This window comes from Xenopus tropicalis, chromosome 4, assembly GCF_000004195.4.
Source record: "Xenopus tropicalis strain Nigerian chromosome 4, UCB_Xtro_10.0, whole genome shotgun sequence".
In the NCBI taxonomy this organism is placed as follows: domain Eukaryota; kingdom Metazoa; phylum Chordata; class Amphibia; order Anura; family Pipidae; genus Xenopus; species Xenopus tropicalis.
The window spans coordinates 32348834-32355795 of NC_030680.2; the positions used below are offsets into that span (position 1 = coordinate 32348834).

Consider the following 6962-nt stretch of genomic DNA (forward strand, 5'->3'; position numbering starts at 1 on the left):
TTATATAGCTTAATGTTAAAAAATCACAAGTTGAATGAGGAGGTGTACTTAGTGATACTTGATATTGAGAGTTTATACAACAACAAACCACATGGAGGCGGAATTGAGGCACTAGACAATGACCTCTTTTGGGATGGAGCTCAAAGATGTTTGATCATCACTTTGTTTAGTATTATTCTTAAAATACATTTTTTTTTTTGTTTCAGGTTACATTTTATAAACAATGCCACGGAACTGCTATAGGGTAAAATGTGTCCCCTACATATGGCAATATGGCGCGTGACATCACCTGCAGGTGCATGTGGCAGTGACTCAAAAGCGCTGGCATGGCAGCAGGCACTGGTAGGTCCCCTCAGATCCCGGCAGCAGGACTAGATGCCCCCTGCATTGTAGGATCTGCAGGGGCCTTATTTACGCTACTGATTACTAATAATAGAGGAAATTCAAAAATTGATTATCATTTGTTAGCGGGTATAACAATCTGTCTAGATAAATTGGTAACAAGTGAGTAAACACTGGGATATATTGAGGGTTGAATTACCGGAGGTGACAGCATTTCAAAACCCCCATTAATATCATATAAAAAAAACACAGTCACTAAGAGATAGTTTAGGTGGGCCTGATAATGGCAGTGTATCATCCACATAGGGGTACTGTGATTAGGATAAAGGGTTACCATACCGTTTTGTCCTCCAATGAGGTGTATGCTATAAAATGCCCCTGTGGGCTGATGAATGTCGGCCAAACAACTAGGCAGTTGAAAGACAGAATAGGGGAGCACAAATCCAACATTAAGAGAAATTTAAGATTCCTGCTGCGAGCCATTTTGTTGATGCAGTAGCTCAATTGTGCTTCCAGGTATTACAGCATGTCCCCAAACCTATGAGAGGGGGTGACACAGTGAAATTGCTATTGAGATGTGAAGCAAGTTGGATTAAAAAACTTGGGAATTTAATGCCTAGGGGTTTAAATAAAGACTATGAACTAAGCCAAATGATACATGTATGGCTCAGGTTGTTTTCTAATCATGTCTTTTATATTTTGTATTTCTTAGCGGCCATCAGAGAATCAGCAAGCAAAACTGGAGCACCAGAGTCAAATAGGCTCCTTTTCATTGTATCTATTGGCAGAATTTGATAAAATGTTTTATATATATAAACACGTTTATTAGCCATTAGAGGGCAATGTTGTACATTGTTATTGTTAAAGGAATGTGTTTAGATTGATGGTGAAACTTTTTAACCACTAGAGGGCAGTGCTATGTATGGATACTGTATATAAGAAGGTTGCAGGTGTCCTAAATGATATTTTGTCAGCATGAGCAGGGTCTGAAACTTTGCAGTATCCGTGCCATATGTGAAATAAAGGCGTTTCTATGATTATGAAATGGGAGTGCTGCAATTTCAATGACCTAGATTCCTGTATTTTCCAACAGTTAATCTATAGACATGATTAAACAAACTCTGTGGGGTTTGCATGTCTTTTATCAGGGTAATATAATCTAATGTGCAAAGTAAATGAATCCATCGGATGTGTGTTTTTGCACAGATGACTAGTAAATGCTACCTGATAATTGGTTGCTATTGGTTACTTGCGTAGTACCACATTTTGTACCTTTGTTTTTTTTTTTTTTACATGACCCCATTTAAGTAAACTTTTACATTTCTTCTTTGAATGTCATAGAATATATTAAAGGGGTGGTTCACCTTTACCTTGAACTTTAGTATGCTATAGAATGTCCCATTCCAAACAACTTTGCAATTGCTCTTTGTTATTTTTTTTCCAGTTTTTTAATTATTTGCCTTTTTTTTAAGTTTTTTTACAATTTTATTAGAATTTTTACTTTTTATTTCTTATCTTTCTATTCAGTCACTAACCTCCAGTCTCTCATTCAAAGCATTGTCTGGTGGCTAAGACAAACAAAGCTGTAGCAACCAGATAGCTGCAGAAATTCCAATCTAAAGAGCTGTGGTACAAAAAGCTAAACAACTGAAACCACAAAAAATGAAAAACAATTTCAAATTGTCTAGGAATACCAATCCCTATGCCAAACTAAAAGTTGAAAAACCCCTTTAAATGCTCCCTTGCCTGTACTTGGTCACTTTATTTAAAAAAATAGCGATTTTGTCTTCTGCAGATCGCTTTCAAACATTTCTCTTGTGCCTGTCTGTTGCGGCCGCCATTTTAGATATGTAGAGATCATAAAGATGGTGCCACATTAAGAAATAGGCACGCACAAAGATTCAGCCTCCCACTAGACACAAGCACAGTTAAAATTTGCAGCACCGATAGAAGCAGACAACACATACTGTTCGACTTTGGGTAATAATTACTTCTATGAGACAGGAGATTAGTATGTATAAGGGTGAGCGCCCCTTTGCTGTTCCTACTAAGCCCCCTCACCAGTACTTTTCAATGCACACATGCTGCCTCATAGTCTAAGCCACTGCTCATGTCAAACGGTATTGGTCTTGACTGACACCAACTGTCCTCTTGACACAGCTTTGCACCTGCCACAAATGTAGGTCTTCATGAAACTCCATTCAAAATAGGCTTTGTTCAGCATAAAGGAGAAAAGAACTCACACAGAGACCTCTGGCAGCCATACCCAGCATGCCATGACACTGACAGGTCCACCTGGCTGCTTGGTTTTTCACAAGTGCCATTGTAGATGGATGACTGTTATTATAGTAGTCCAATTTCCCTCTTCTGGTAATGTCAGAATAAAAGATGGAACTTCCTTCTTCCTTTTGGGTAATGTTTACATCACAATGCATTTGGGTGTGGTGAGTACTATTTATTGGCTGTTATGATGAAATAGTAAAGTCCATGGAGTTACTGCCTTTCATAAGAGATGTTAGTAATCCGTTTAAAAGAGGATAGTTATGAAACCAATCAATCATATTAAGGAAAATTAATTTTACACACTGCTCATTTCTGACTTAAGGCTTAATAATATGCAAAATGTATACATTTACTTCCTGATAATCATGTGACTGCCAACATAACTTTTCATGCTTTTCTCTAGTCGAGGCCTATTCAACTGGAGATCCATGGTCATGTGTGGCCCTAATCTATCTATCACATAAAAAAGTGGGGAGAACACTGCCTTAGCGAATGAAGAAAAATATTATTAGGACTGAACACTTACCATTCACGAAATGCATAAAAGCTACAACATACCTAATGCAAAAATGGAAACCATCCTATGGTATCCAAATATAATTTTCACATGAATCTCCTCTAAATCGTACAATAAAAAAAACTAATTCTTGCACAATACTTGTGATTGATTTTTGGTCCCCACTTGCAACTACAAATTCTTAGTCTTTATACCAACAATACATTAGCCTTTGTGTTTTAGAAGAGTGCCAAACTTCTGATATGGTGGGCATTATCTGGAAACCCTTTACAAAATAGCTCTAAATGTTGGCAATGTCAATTGCTATAGTGTCATTATAAAAAAAATATACTTTATTTTTTAACAGACTTGTTTTTTTTGCTGTAATAAAAAGCCTTCTTACTCTGTTACCATCAGTCTCTAATTCCCAAGTGTGTGGCCCACAGGCAGCTAAGCCTATATGACACCTCCTACTGATGGCTCTGATTAGACAGTATCTTGCCCTTCATGTTAACTAACAAATCCAAGCTGATGACAGACCAGTCCTATTTTTCATGTTTACCTGGTTTTTTTTGGTAGCCCTAAGGCATACCCCCCAACTGTCCCGCTTTTCGTGGGACAGTCCCGCTTTTTTCACCCTGTCCCGCTGTCCCGGATACTTAGAGAATTGTCCCACGGTGCTCGGCTTTCTTCAGGTTTTCTCGGCTTCTTCCAGCTTGCTTCTCTTCGGCTCTTTTCGGCTCCTTCAGCTTCGGGTCATCTCGTTCTCCTGCAAGTCTCGCGTGATGAGAGTTGGGGATAGGCTGCAGGCTGTTTCAGTTCTTGTACCCACTCGGACCTGCCAGCTTCTAGTTTTATTTGTAATGTATGTGGACATTGGTTCAAATTTACTTTACCATTGCGCCAACCTACCATGCTTTGTACCAACAGTAATGAGTGGCAGGACCCACTGTGTCATCTTTTATATCAACCAAATATAATATGAAGATCACTGGGGTCCCTGCATGCTTAGCCCATTCTTTTTGTGGCCTAGAGTTTGAGTTTTTACAGTTAAAATCTTTTTTGTAATTATTTTTATAGTGTAGTGATGCATGAATTTTTCAGAACACATGGACTCGCATTGGCAATTTTTTTCATGAAACCGCAGCAAAAAATGCCGCTGTTACATATAAATCACATGTACCCCATACAGAGCAGTGTCCATTTCTCTACAAGAAGTTGAGTGTGACCCTGCATAAGATCTACAGGAAAGTCTAATATTGGCAAGGAAATGCCGTAAAGATTGTGCCATATCTGCATCTGTTACATAATGTAATTATGCAGTAATCGTGTGTGTGAAGGGAGCATAGTACCACCAGAGTCTGCGCAAACCCATGTGCTCCTTACAAGATCCTGTGTTCTACATTTGTGTCCCCTTTCTACAAACTGCATACCTCCCAACTGTGACGATTTTCGCGGGAGACTGTCCCTCTTTTAACAGCTCATCCCGCAGTCTCGGATTCTTACTGAAAAGTCCCTCATTTGCCTTTGATCTCCTGCACTGAAGCTAAAAAAGGTACGCATTTAATTAAAAGTAGCTTTTGGCAGAGCCCAGAAATCTTAACGAGTGTCACCTGCACTTAGATACAGTGTTTCTCACTTTTAATTAAAAAAGTGGGCTTTTGACAGAGAGCCCAGAAAGGTAACAAGCCCCCCCTGCACTGAAATACAAGTGTAACTAATAAGCTAAACTGGGGGAACAGAGACTCACAGCTTAAAGGGCAACTTCACCTTTTTCAACAAAACTGTAATAACACATAAAACATGACCCCAAAACTCACAGAAATGTGTTCAAACTTTAAATAACCTGCCAAATTTAGTCAAATGGGAGTGGTATGTAGAGGGTGTGGTCGCAAAAATGGGCGTGGTCAAAAAAATAGTATTTTAATTATACATAACCCACAGCACATCCAGTCACTCCACTATTTATCATTTATAGCAGTCTATCAGTTGTACTTACCAAAATCATAACCAGTCAACCAAACACACCAACATTAGTTTCTCAAAAATACCTAAACCACAGCACACACAGTTTCTCAAAAGCACCTAATTCACAGCACAACCAGTTAATCCAATCGACATAACTCACAGCATAACCAGTCACTCAAATACAACTACCAACATCATAAACAGTAACTCGCGAGTCTTTTTCGGCGATTTCCCGAAATTGCGCCGCCGCGTGTGCAATCCCACCGGCGACTTACATTTTCACCGGTGGGATGGCAGGTGAAGGCAACTCTGGGAGATTAGTCGCCCGCGAACAGGGAGTTTTGTTGCGGGCGACTAATCTCCCCGTGTGCCAGAGCCCTTAAGTGTATTTTATTTGCTTTCTTTTGGCTGATTGCTTATACACGCAGATACTGGGCTGTGTGGTAATTTAAATCCCACTGATTAGCTAAAGCTAGATGTCAGTTAAATGATACTGATATTTTTATACTTTTGAATAACCCTCAACAAGAGTTTAAAAAACCAATTCCTGTACTTAGTCACCCATTTATTTATTATATTGAATTGAGAATCTATAAGAATATTAAAAGTGTTATCTATCCTTTTCATTGGCTCTTGTCCTTACTTGTTGCACAAACCCAGGGCTGCCATAAAGGGGCAGTGGGCAGGGCTCTGGGTATCATTTGTCCCTGTAGGGAGCATTGAGAATGGTTTGATCTGGGTTAGCATAAAGCTCATAAGCTTGACTTCACACTTTCAGCTGTCAGAAGCTATACATGTACTTGCACAGTATAGGTATGGGATCCCTTATCTGGAAACCTGATATCCCAGAAGCCCCAAATTATAGTCAGGCCATGTCCCATAGAGTCCTGTGTAAGCACGTAATTCTATTTTTTAATTATTTCCTTTTTCTCTGTAATAATAAAACAGTAACTTGTTCTTGATGGTAACTAAGTAGCATGAATCTATATTGGTGGGGAAAAGAAACCTATTTTAGGATTTAATGTTTCTTTTACATATAGTGATCAACATTATGGAAAATCCCAAGTCCTAAGCAATCTGGATAATAGATCTTATGCACAGATTTGCCTTTCATATGTACATGCATTGTATGAGGACGCAATAACTGTGACCATTATGTGACTTTAATCATGCATTTATATCAACTTGGTGAAATGATATTATGAATTTCTTATTCGGTACACAAGACATTTCCTTGCACATGTTTAGGTATTAACACTGGGGAGAGAATATTTTGCTTTGGATCTGTGTGTCTGTGACCGAAATATTAAGCTTGCAGTAAAAGTCTATTTGGGGATTCTGGGAGCTGTAAATCCACTGTAAATTATATTGACAGTTTCCCTTTGGCTTCAGGAGCATGGAATATACTGTATCTGGGCTTTGGTGTGTCCCCAGTTATTATAGATCTTATAGGGATGTATCTGTATCACAATAAAAGCTTTTCTGGCACAAACCCAACTGTTTATTACTAAACCTATGCCTGGCTGCTGCAGCTGTGACACATGGTTTTGGGGTAACACTGATGTAAACAATGTCTTCAACCAGTCAGTTGCATTGTCCCATCCCTAAGCCTGCTTCAGCCTAAGGTGATTGGCTATCTCCTGTCACATGTTTAGCATTATTGCTAGAGATCACAGCTCATTACCTGCTCTCTCTGTAAGTACATTTTTCAGCTAAATATTATAACTTTATGTTTATCATTCATAAATAGGATGGAATTGCACATGTTGTAGCATTATTTATTTAGCAGCAGACAGAGATTTCTGCACATTCCCTGTGCCACTGACAGTGCTAAAGAGCCAGGGTGGCAGTTAATGACAGTTGGGCAGCAGCT

At 39.0% G+C, this 6962-nt stretch overlaps 1 long non-coding RNA gene across 1 annotated transcript; it reads left to right on the forward strand.

The window, feature by feature from the left end:
- The first annotated feature begins 217 nt into the window (after window positions 1-217).
- On the forward strand, window positions 218-1387 carry LOC116410276. Its single transcript, XR_004222232.1, has 2 exons — window positions 218-342; window positions 1055-1387. It is a non-coding gene; the product is annotated as an uncharacterized LOC116410276 (long non-coding RNA).
- The last annotated feature ends 5575 nt before the right edge of the window (window positions 1388-6962 follow it).